General features: G+C 37.5%; 1 long non-coding RNA gene across 1 annotated transcript; it reads right to left on the bottom strand.

Moving 5' to 3' along the window:
- Positions 1-1536: 1536 nt before the first annotated feature.
- On the bottom strand, positions 1537-9798 carry LOC149005284 (uncharacterized). The gene is made up of 3 exons (XR_016175657.1): positions 9713-9798; positions 6923-6999; positions 1537-2836 (listed from the first exon to the last, which is right to left on the bottom strand). It is a non-coding gene; the product is annotated as an uncharacterized LOC149005284 (long non-coding RNA).
- Between the last annotated feature and the right edge of the window lie 2743 nt (positions 9799-12541).

Genomic DNA, 12541 nt, shown 5'->3' with positions numbered 1-12541 from the left:
TTCAAAGGGCACATATTGGATTGTATTAAAATGTAATGGCTACAATACTCGATATGAAATAATACATCTCTTAAAAATCACTTTCTTTTAAAGAAAAAAAAAATCACTTGACTGATATTATCGATAACTATAAACCTTGATGGTAACAATCATGTTTTTTATCTGCTGCTCAAGCCAAACATTGTTGTTTGGCCACTTAAATTGATTCCTAGCCTGTGAATTGCTTGTAATGTATTTATATTCAACCCCTACATGATAAGTACCTTTCTCACACTACTTGAGGGCTCAAACAACCACTTCGATCTGAACAAGTTTATACTAGGTTGAACCAAACCGAAACCAGTCAAATTAAAAGCTCAGTTCGGTTTTGACTTTACTTCAAGTTTGCAATATCAGGCTTTTATCGTTTTGATATCCAAGGTGCGATATTTCGCTTCATATCGCCGATTTGCTACCCTAGTGAACCAGCCGAAATGGCGAAATCTCGCTGATATTTCAGGGGGTATTTTCGGTGATTTTGGGCTGAAAGTTGGTGTCTATCATAATTTGATGCAAATATTTAGTAATTTGAATTATTTTCTATAAATTCTTCCATATAAATATTCATTCCTAGTCACATTTAACATGTTACCTTCTGAGGCCTAAATCATGCAGACATAATTGGAAAGATGAACCATTGACCTTAAAGATTCTATTACAGAATCCATTCATAATTTAAATTGTTTCCATAATTTTTTTTCATGTATATACTCTTCCCTAACCACATTTGGCACGTTGCCTTTTGGGCCTGTTTGGTTACATGAGTCTGGAGATTTCAAATATCTCGAAATTTCAAATCTATGGAGTCATAATTCATAAAATTAACTATTTGGTTGTGGAATAAAATTTTTGAATTCATCCTAAAAAAATATTTTGTCAACATGATTTTTGTGGATGCACAAATGTGTAGTGTTTTTATAATAGCAATGAAATATCTCGATTTCACCCTATACCCATAAATCTACATATTCATGTTTTTAGTGTACAAAGATGAATCTCTAGATTTCATGAATCCAAAGATTTTCACAACCAAAAGGATATAAATCTCAGATTGATGAATCCAGAGATTTGAAATCTTTGGATTCATGTAACCAAACAGGCCCAAAGAAATCACGAGAAATCGCCAAAATATCACACAAATTTGAGATTTTGCTGATATATCAGTCGATTCTATATCGGCGATATTTCAAAGTATTTTACAATCTCGTACATCGCCCCTTGTTTTGATTCAGCATTCACCAAAATGGCCGAAATTCGACAAAATTTCGCCGAATTTCAGCGAAAAGTTGTACCTAGTTAATTGAGGCATGCTAAATCACTCCCCATATGATGCCTATCAAGAGTCACCTATACAGCTTTGATTAGTTAGACAACCACATCCATCAATCATTTCTGCCAATTAGACTATGAGATGGTCCGACTGCAAAGTCAACAGATTCACACCCAAATCAAATCAGAAATAAAAACTTCAGATTAAGATGGACAGCTACCAATTTTTATTTTTTATTTTTTTGTGTATGTGTGGACATGCGTGCATGTGTGTGATGTTCACCGGCTTAGCTTAGCTTACTTACATCTTAACTAATCCTTAAAAAGTAATTATTGCATATATAATTTAATATAAGATAAGATTTCGCCTAGCCCAAGAGAATTTAAATTTTGACCTCCTCAAGTAAGGATTGATTTTTTACCAAGTTATCCCTCAGAGTTGATAGCTACCTACCGTTCCGATCGCACCACGTAAGCAGCAGAATACATCTAACAATTGAACCTACTCAAGAGCCTCCTCAACCTGACCCGTCTGTACTGCTTTACCTGGGTTTATTCCTGAAGTTGCTTTGAACCCTCCTAAGGAAAAACCCAAGTATTCATTGATTGATCTGCCACCCTTTGTTATAAATTATAATCAGCATTTGATAACTACCACTTTCCCACTTTCAGCTGCAAGCCGTGGATAAACTCAAACTTGCTCAAACCATTCAAGTTTTGAATGAAACCTCTCTCGCTGAGCTTTTGGGAGATTTAAGTATGCAAATACATACAAATCCGGACATATCTAAACCCATGCATCGACTTGACTCAACTGCGGTCTACAGCTGTAGAGGCTACTAAACCCAGCCAATGGGTTTTTCTATATTGTACATAATTTGCAGATGTTGTGGCATTACAAACGGGATCATCAAATTATCTGCAACAGTTAAAAGAGTTTCTTGCAGTTGCAATGTACCAAGGAATTCGAAGGGCAGCTGGAATTAATATTCGAATCCAAAAGACCGTTATCAGCCCAAAAAAAAAAAGGCTAGTACTACCGATCGAAGGGGGGAAAAAATGGAATGCAAGTTCTGATTTTAGCGAGGGGAAAATACCATTGGATATATGTTGCTGCTTAAGTGATGTTTATGCGGGGTGATCTCTACAATCCGCAGCAGGGCAATAGGGCATTCAGGCACCTGGGGTTCAAAACCAGACGGACACAGGCCCAAGTCCAACAAAGCCTGGTCAGGCTTGATCTGTGCCATTGTCAATTCAGATGGGATCAATTCCAAATACCGATAACACTATTCGCCTAACTGATAAAAATGAGTAGCACCATTAATATGCTATGGAGTCCTTAATGCTGAAACAAATCCACATCGACTGATGCAGTGTAATAAAATGCATTCACTAGAGTTAGTTTATGGCAACATAAACACCCCCCAAAAAAAGAACCAGTGCTATGCACATCGGTCAATTCAATCACAGCATCAACAAGAAGCAACTTCCCTGAATCTGGAACTGTTGAAGGCTGCAGCATGAACTGCAAAACCAGACATTTCAAGTGTCCTCATCAGCTATTACTATCCCAATGTTCATAGTTACCAGAATTTGGTACAAAAACTCTTTTCTTCGGTTAACTTATCATTTAAAAGATTGAAATATAACAGCTTAAAAGAAGCATCATTCACTTGCTGTGCTTTCATGAGTAAGTTGAGATAACTAGCAGACACCTGATACGAGTACAACTACTCAACCACACAATCGAAGGGTGATAAATGGTTTAAAGCTGAACATACACATTCTAGGAGAAGCTATAAATTATTAACACTAGACTCCATGTAGGATTGGACTACGAAATAAAAGGTTAACGATTGGATAAAGCTAGTAGGAAGGATTCATCACCCCAGTGTAAATAAAAGGTTAACGATTGGATAAAGCTAGTGTAAAATAAACATAAATCAATATTATTATGTCAACATTGACAATTAATGGAAAAACACCACCTACGTGATACAAGCTAAAGACCAAAAGCTGGTCCAGATAATGGCAATATTTATCCCTTTTCCAATTTAAACAAGAGCAACTGACAGCAAAATTATCTGATTGATCAAAATGATTTGTCTGAAAAACGAAAAAGAAAATGAAGGGAATGTGAAGTGGGGGTTGGGGCAGCATTTGGCTGATGGTGACCATTGGGGTTTGCATGAGAACATGTGCAGTGAGCCATGTCCATTAGCTTAACCTGGAGCAGACTTTTGAGCCCATGCATGAGAACGTGCTGGCTCAGAAGAGTTAATGTACCTAGGCTGTACACCAAAAAACACAACCATAGCTGTATGGGAATCCCTAGACCAGCAGGCACCATAGGTGCTGTACAGTTGCAGAGATTTTACCCTATAGTAGCAGAAAATCTTGGCCTTCAGATTTTACTTTCATTTAGTTTCTTATTTACGTTTGGATTGTACTCCTTAAGACAAGATAGAACTCAATAAACCACAGATAACATAGAGAAGAAGAGGGATAAAAGGAGATGATGGAAACCAGGTCTATGGCTAGGAGTATTTCAGTAATTTCCCTACACTTAGGGTTTGCCCAGGAAAATCCAGCAAAAAGGGAAGGATGTGCAAGGGGTTTTAGGGTACTCTAGAGCTTGCTGTCACTTGAAATCAGACCCGAATTCTTCTGCAACTGAGGTCCAGATTTAAATTTTTTAACTAAAAGCCAAAATTAGTGTTTAGGGTGGGTTTGGCAAGTGTGGGTTTGGGCTATCTTGCTGGTTTCGTTAGTTCAGAACTGGGTTTCAAGGTTTTAGAAGGTTCAAGAGGGTCTGAGAAATCTGTTTTAGGGTTTTCTGGAGTTTTAAAATTCAGTAGAAATCTCAAGGAAGAAGATGAAGTGCAGAAACATTTCCAGGTTAGGGAATATGGTATGAAAGCGAAAAATAACACTGGGGATTTATCTAGGGCAGGGGACAATTCTAGGGACAGAGAAAGGGGCTTAGAAATAGGGTTTAACAGGGGGAGGGGCTGGGGAAGGAGTAGAAAAGCGAGGGGCTACGACTGCCAAGGAGGAGGGTTAGGGTTTACTAGAATTGAAGGAAAGAGGGAAGAGGGTATATGCAATGGGAGTGGGGAGGTTTTCTAGGACTAAACACGAGGGGAAAGGGGAAGGGAAGCTACAGTGGTGAGGGATGGGGCTCTAGGTTGTGCAGGAAAGGGGGAAGGGGTGGGGCGAGCTGTTGTACTTACTTGTAGATGGAGGTTGCTGTGCTTGATTGCTTTGATGACTTGAATGCTTGATTGCAATGGAGGATGTTAGGTTAGAATACTCTCAATAAACAACCACAGGGTCCACCTCAAAGGAACCCTGCCAACCACTCAGGCAATAAACACTTAATATTCTTTATTCATCAAAACTGAAAATTACATAGCATTAATAAGCTATTTATAGCCTTAAAAGAAAAGACTCTTGACTATGGCAGGGAATCCCTAATAGATAGGGATCCACACTCTTGACCAAAACACTTAGAATGAAATCAAATTACTACAAGACCTCAACTCTTAGATTGGAATCTTACTAAAACACTTAACTTAAAAGCACATGCTAATTAAGATAACTTAGGACTCAGCAATATCTTTAAGTCAAACTGGTCTCTCTAAACAACCAAGCTCAACTCAAATTGCACACAGCTGGACCCAACTAAAATTCTGAAAAAATCTAGAAATAATTCCAGAATAAAGAGGGGCAAAATGCCCAAAGTATCCCCCAACTAGGGGGGTTCAGCCAAGCTATGGTGGCTTCTTGAAGCCATCCTGGGGGCCCCACTTGAGGCTTCAGCCAGGGGGGTCCCTGTGCTCCCATCAAGAGAGGTTGCAAAAGAAGCAGCCATGTTAGCACAAGAACATAACACAAACATACCCACAAGGTACATTAATCATGTACTCCCTAACAACATATAATGATAGATGCTTAGCACAAAGCATATAATGGTAGCCATCTTAACGCTTCCTCTCCATCCCCTCTGCTCCCTCTCCCCCCCCCCCCCCCCCACAAAAAAAAATAATAAATAAATAAACCTGCAGAATCAGAAAAGAAAGAAAAACCCTCTCTCCTTTTAAGCTGGAGTACACATGAAATCAGATGATCCAGCTTGGAGTAATGAGTACAATATTGAAAAACCACATCAGTGTAGAGCATAGAATGACACCCTCCCCCCAAACCCCCTTTTTCTTTCTGGATACAATCCAAACATAGCTTATTTATCATTTGGTTGGACGATGCAAACCAGGTAGTAGCTCATATAGTTTTCAACTAAGGGGGTTAGAATCCTTTATGTTGCTTGCAAGTCCCAACCCGATGTCACTTATATACTTATATCAACCACTATCATTGACAATTGAAAGGTGACTAGAGGTTTAGATTCACCTACAGATCCGCCCCACCACTTTCTTTGCAACTGCAGTCCCCCACCTCCTGACAAATGCAATAATGGGTCTGCTGATATTGACACTGTTGTATGCTTGGACCAGCTTTCTCAGAAATAGTTTTCTTGTTATGAGCTTCAAAAGCAAGTTCCAATGATCAAGAAGATGAGGATTTCTAGAGAAGAAAGTTGAAGCAGAGAGGTGCGGTATATATATCCTGAAAAAAGCAATAATGGGTCCGCTGATATTGACACTGTTGTATGCTTGGACCAACCTTCTCAGAACACATTTCGTGTTCCTAGCTTCAAAAGCATTCTTCCAAGCAACTACAATAATGTTGCCCTCAACCTATCCTTAATCAATGGACCCTAAGCTAGAAGGAAGAAAACTATACAGAAAACCCAATCTCGAAAAATGAACTACCAAATGGATTTATCATTCTTGAATTCAATTGATGTAACCAAATTCAATTTCTTAATTTAGTCCAAGAAACCCAAAAATTTTAAATTGAATCCAACAAAAAAGAGTCTGAAAGCTTTCCACAAAATAAGAACTCACAAATTTATTTTGGTATTTTCAACAGCTTCTTTTTCTAAGAAAACCCAGTGAAAACGATGTAGCATGGCCATGGACCAAAAACCAAGCCATATGGATACCCAGACTGATAACCAAGTCCAAGTATGAATCTTAGTGTAGTAGATATTTGGGATTTTACTATCTACTTTATTCGGATAATCATGTAAGCAAATTTTTTATTTTGGTTTGATGCATAGAGGTAATTTAAGTCAGTTTTAGATTGATAAGAGTCCCAGTACAATTGTTTTCTTGTTGAAGTTTATTTCTTTTATTATTACATGCTTGTAATGAACATATTGAGAACAGAATAAAATGAAATAATTTTTTATTTGAAAAACCAGAGAGCATTGTGCATGTGCACTCTTCTCCTACCCTCCCCACCTCCCCCCCAACCCACCAACTGATATCAAGGCCTGCAAATGCTCACTACAGCTTAATCCTCAGGATAATAAGACATGAGAATACTGTTGCATAAAACTAACATAGCATATGGTAAACACCCAGTGTTCAAACAGTTCATGCCTGTGACATCGAGTACCAACAAAATTACGAGTGCAATCCAAAATAACCTGCATAAACCCATCAGGAAAAAACTAGGAAACAGAATGTACACACTGTATATTTACCTGAGTACCTAGTCTCCGCAGACAGGAACAGTGTCTTTTCTTGCAGCATGATCTCCAGAGCGACCCTTACTGTCACCCTATTAAAGCAGACCCAAAATGGAACATCAGTCCTTCCGATGGATAAGCAGGGACAATGTGGCAGATACAAAAAGAATGACATTATCAGTGAGACCAATGTGATGCAGATTCAAGGACCCACATCCAAAGTGAAAGGCGAAAAGGGGCTACTGAAGTTGCTGCCTAGTAAGGTTGTAAATGGATAACCGAAATCCGCCCCTGAATTCGCATCCGCATCCGTTTAGTGATATCCGAATCCGTCCAATTACTAATAGGATGCGGATATGGTATAACCCTTTCTTACCGATTATTATCCGTCCGATTAAATTATCCAATTAAGTAACTCATTTGGATTTATTTCTTATTTTTATAATTTTTTACTTCAGACATGTGGCTATTTTTCTAGATTTTATACTAAAATAACTATCAAAGTTGTTAAATTCTTAAATTTCATACCTAGCCTCACAAATAAAATGGTAAAAATGTCAATAAGTAGTAAAAAACTTGTATTCAATTTGTATTCATGCCCATTTAGAAGAATCTACTTAATAAAATAATTATCCGATTATCATCTGAATCCGACTGAATCCGCCCGAAAACCGATATGATATTATCCGAATCTGTCCAAATATAATAGGATGCGGATATGGTATTACCACTCCGATCCGTTTACACCCCTACTGCCTAGCAGGAAGTTGGCTTTAGTTTCCAATCCAGTACATGGTTTTTATTTTCTTTCATTCAGAAACAAATGAGTCTTTTCATATTTCTTTCTTATTTTATTAGTTATATTTTCTGCTAAATCGAGGAAAGTTAAGCCTTGTAAGAAGTGTGTAATTAGGACTACATCTACAAGTCAATTCAAGTTCTAATCAGAATCCACGATCGGTGAGCCCATCCCTAATCTGTTTTGGATTCTTAAGTCCTTTCTCAATGTAATTCGATCAGGCCTTTGAATCGTATGAATACCCCCTGAAGAAAGGAATAAAGATAAAACTTAACTAAATCAATTAGTGCTTTCAATTTTGCTGTGTTCTTCTACTATTATATAATCTATGATCAAAGATTAGAAAAAAAATATCTTTTGTGAATAATACCCATACTCCTAAGAGTCAGAACTTTGGTGAGTCATATCCATTGTGGTTTCGCTTGGTTACTGGTGAGTAACACCTAAGATCCAGCAATGGTTATGAATTCAGCCTTCACCATTCATCACCCCAAATCCACATCCACTCTTGATGAAAATGCTCTAAACAGGTTAGTGAAGAACCAGCTCTTCCCCACCTCTGTCTATCCTATTCTAGTTTTCCCAAAACCCATGACACCCATTAATCCATCTTTTCCTCTAAAAACAAGAAATTCTATCACTCCCAACTCCACCAGCCAATTACCTTCAAACATCATGCTATTATATCCCCCCACTCAATCCAAGTCCTAGCTCTACCTGACCAGCTAATTTCAAGATAAAAATATTTTCTAGATTTCTGAACAGGTTACTGAAGATCCAGCTCTTCACCCACCCCACCTTTCCCCCAATTATTGTTTACCTAAACCCCAAGACACCCAGTGATTCATCTTTCCCTCCATAAACAATAAATCCTAAGGCTCCCAAACTCTACCAGCCAATTACCTTCAAACTCCATGCTATTATATAACCCCTACGGTCAACCCAAGTCCTCTCTCTAACTGACAAACCAATTTCAAGATAAAATTATTTTCTAGATTTTCCGTACTCCCTATACCCCATAGAACAAGAATCTAGATCAAGCCCAACCATTGCATTAAATTTGTCACTAAACTTGGACAATCATTTCGCTACATTATTACATAAGTTTCCTTCAAACTTCACCCATCTAAACACAGGATCTTCCTACACCCTCTCCCTCACATTTTCCTCTTAAAACCCCTTAAATATCTCTGTAACAACTTTCCCTACAGGGATCCATTTTATTCAAAACATCTTGTGCACCCTATTTGACCCTCATTAGAAAACCAATTCAAGTCATAAGTCAAACATAGCCCCAGGACCTCTTTTGAGATTTCACTAATTTTACACTACAGGCACCCAAACCTAATTTTCAAGAAACCCTTTCTTGGACCCATTTGAGTTGGTTCTCTTAAAGCTATTGGTTACCTGCCCCTCATTTGAGGCTACATTACGGTGCCGTTAAAAATTATGCAAAAACTGAACCATATCTGATAAAAACAATCTACTGTTGCTGCAGAAGCCACAAATCTTAAAATGGCTTCATTTATCCCACATTTATGACATACCAAAAGCATTATGACCACATCAAATGCCCGCTGAACCAACAACTTTGGGCTCCATAGCAGCCTAAGTGTGGAGAACCTCACATTTGTTTCTACAATAAGCCTACATGTCCTCTTGGGCCAACTCCTCCATCTTTCCCAATCCCTACACATCTCTAAAACCTATATAGCAGTTCCTAGAATAAAAAGAGGAAAAGGGGTACCACCAGTAAGCTAATCGACCTCAGGACTCAGTTCTCTACGAGCTTCAACTGTTGGGAGGTGGATTTTTCTTTGTCACAATTATGTGTTCTTCAAGTTACTTTAAAACCCATAAATTGCGTAAATCTAATGCTTAAAATTGCATGACCCAGATTCAATTAGTATTAGAAAAATATACTCTTTATCTGAATTGGAAAATCAATTTCTTTTCTAACGATGATGGAAAAAAAACAAAACGTATCAAAGTCACAGAGAACTTACTTCCGTCTGCTGTGAATAATTCATCGGTTGAGCCAACGGACCAAAGCAATCAAACAAGGGTTGGGAGAACAAAAAAAAAAAAAGAATTTTCTGTCAATAACTCACAATGTAAATTGCAACATAAAGATTAGGAAGAACCGGCAAACCAGTATACTGCAATAAAGCAAAACACTTGCAGGACGAGTACCTCCCTGTACTTCTGCAAATACAATTTGAGCGGTTCAATATAATCTTCGAACCCTAGCGTCGCCATGGACCACAACAAATCGTCTCCGTTGATTGTCTTTCTCTTTTCTCTGTTACACTTGTCGCTGGCCCTAGATTGATCATCAGTTAAAATTGAAATTAAAAGCCTTATAAAAGTCTATTCATTTATTCAAAAAAAAAATATAAGGTGATCGGTAAAATTGCTATACTCGCTTGTAATGAAACTGATGAATTCAGAGACGCATTCCTGCACGCAATCCTTGGCCTCTTTGGAAATTTTCCCATTTGGAGGAACAACTTTCTTCATGATCCTACTGATGTTAGCGATTGGAAGGAACCTGTCCTGTTCCTTAGGCGCAGAAGAGCCGCCACCACCACCAACATCTTGTTCTCCTGAATGAAAGCTCTCAGGGGTGCCTGGAGCTCCTGACTCCGCCATGAAATCCTAGACAAATTTCAAAACCCCCAACCACCCACAACCCCAAATACATTAAAATAAATAATTAAATTCAGAATCATCAGAGGAAGTAATACTTGCAGTTTAACTATAAGAAAAAGAGAATCACACAAGAATAAACGGAAACCTAACCCTAGCCCTAAGGCCATGTGAAGCGAGCAGAGAGAACAAAAGAACAACGACAGATAATAGAATAGCTTGTTTGTGAGAGAACTTGAATTTGAATGTTCAGAGAACGACACGAGAAGAGATGAGAGCGAGAGAGGGAGAGAGAGACTATTGAATTTTAAAAATTTAACAAGAAAAAGAAAAAAGCTGCTAAATCGAAGGGAAGTCTCGAGGAAAATTTCGGCATAGCGATGGATCCCTACCGTTGGATTTTAAATTTCTTTTCTTATTATTTCTGCTCCTGTCTCCCACTCCCCTAACTCTTCTGTTCGTTGCCGGTCTCACGGCATCCTCTTTCTTGTCAGGGAGCATGGGAAACCATTTTTGGTCAGCCACATGGCAGACAATAAAGGAATTTTTTTTCCCATCTACATTCGGCGGGGTTTATGGAATATCATGCCGTGGCATACGTGATCCGATGGATCCGTGTTTTGTGATGTTCTAATAAAACTAAGCATAATTTTTTTAAAAAATTTTTAATTGTATTTTAAAAACATACTTATTAATTTACCTATTTTTATAAATAGTATAGCATATTGAGATTTTGGACAACAATTGTAATATTATGAAAAACAAGTTAGTGTAAAATACCACAGTTTTGCATCAATCACTCAAATTATTATTATTTTCATTATAATATATATGATTTGATAACAATGATTCTAAGGGAACGTTGGAATAGGAATATCAAATGAAACATGTAGCCGCATCAATGATTCAGGACACAATTAGTTTATATGTCTTGAAATTTGATAAGAAAGTTCAGTAGAATAATGGCTATAGAATCCTAAAAGCAAGTTTCATATTATGATATATTATTCAAGTGCACTCCTCCATACCCAGCTTGAATGATATTACTTGACTTCTTAAATGAACTATTGACATTTATTTTGAACCAGTTACTGATAAGAGGACCCAATTTTATATAAGATATATAGCAAATCCTACTCGGAGTTGTATTGCCGAAATTAAAATTTCCACATTCTGCTACTTTTATTCGAGACAGATATACAATTTGGTAAGCTGTCAACAGTGGCGGAGCCACGTTAGGATCGGAGGGGGCCATGGCCCCCCCTGGATTTTTTGAAATTGGAAATATTCTTGTTTTTTTCCTTATTTCTCTATCTTTAAATGTGAAATACTACTATTTGGCCCCCTCCAAAAATTAAAAATAAAAATTTAAGATAAAGATGATGGGTACAAATGTCATTCATAATCTCTATCTAATGGTTATCATTCAATCCCTAGTTTTAAGGAATAAAAGGTTAAATTCTAATTAAAATCTAACTTAAAAACTAACTCACGATCCATGACTTTCTCCTTATATATTCTCTCCTATTTTCATTTCTATTTATTCGCTCATGGATTTCTTCTTTTATTCCTCTTTTTTCTCTTTTTTTTCCTCACACGTCTCATAAAATATTGAAGTAGTTAGCAAACTTTGGAATGTTTCTAAATCTTCTCCACATCAGGTATTCACTCTCTCTCTCTCTCAAATTATTCATTTCTCTCTCACACTCACGAATTTTCTATTAATTTACCTAATTTTTAATGTAGACTCTACATTAAAATATAATAATATATTCTGAGATGGGACCTACAATGGGTCCCACATTGGCCCACATACATTCGGCCCCCCTCCATGTTCAATCCTGGCTCCGCCCCTGGCTGTCAAAGCTTTACTTCCATGAGATTTTCAATTGAAAATTTTCCAAATTAACCACATTACATTGGAGATCATAGCAATGAGAAAATTCCTCTGATCCTGGATGGAGCTTGATTAACTCAATAAATATTGAATGCATTCTTGAGTTGGTCTATGATCTACCAAGAGACCAATTAATAGACAAAAGAAACCAAACCTTTTTGCTGAGAGGGCATTTAAAAAAGATGTAACCTAGGGTGGCTAATGAGGCTTCGCAAAGAGCACACATATCCCAAATGTTACAACCTTTTTCTAACCAAAAGATCTAGAGATGGTAGTTTTCGTAGCAGAA

This window comes from Hakea prostrata, chromosome 9 (genome assembly GCF_041222555.1).
Source record: "Hakea prostrata isolate BN-2017 chromosome 9, UWA_Hpros_2, whole genome shotgun sequence".
Classification (NCBI taxonomy): Eukaryota; Viridiplantae; Streptophyta; class Magnoliopsida; order Proteales; family Proteaceae; genus Hakea; species Hakea prostrata.
Note: the sequence above shows the minus strand (reverse complement) of the source record. Positions and strands in the feature narration are given on the sequence as shown.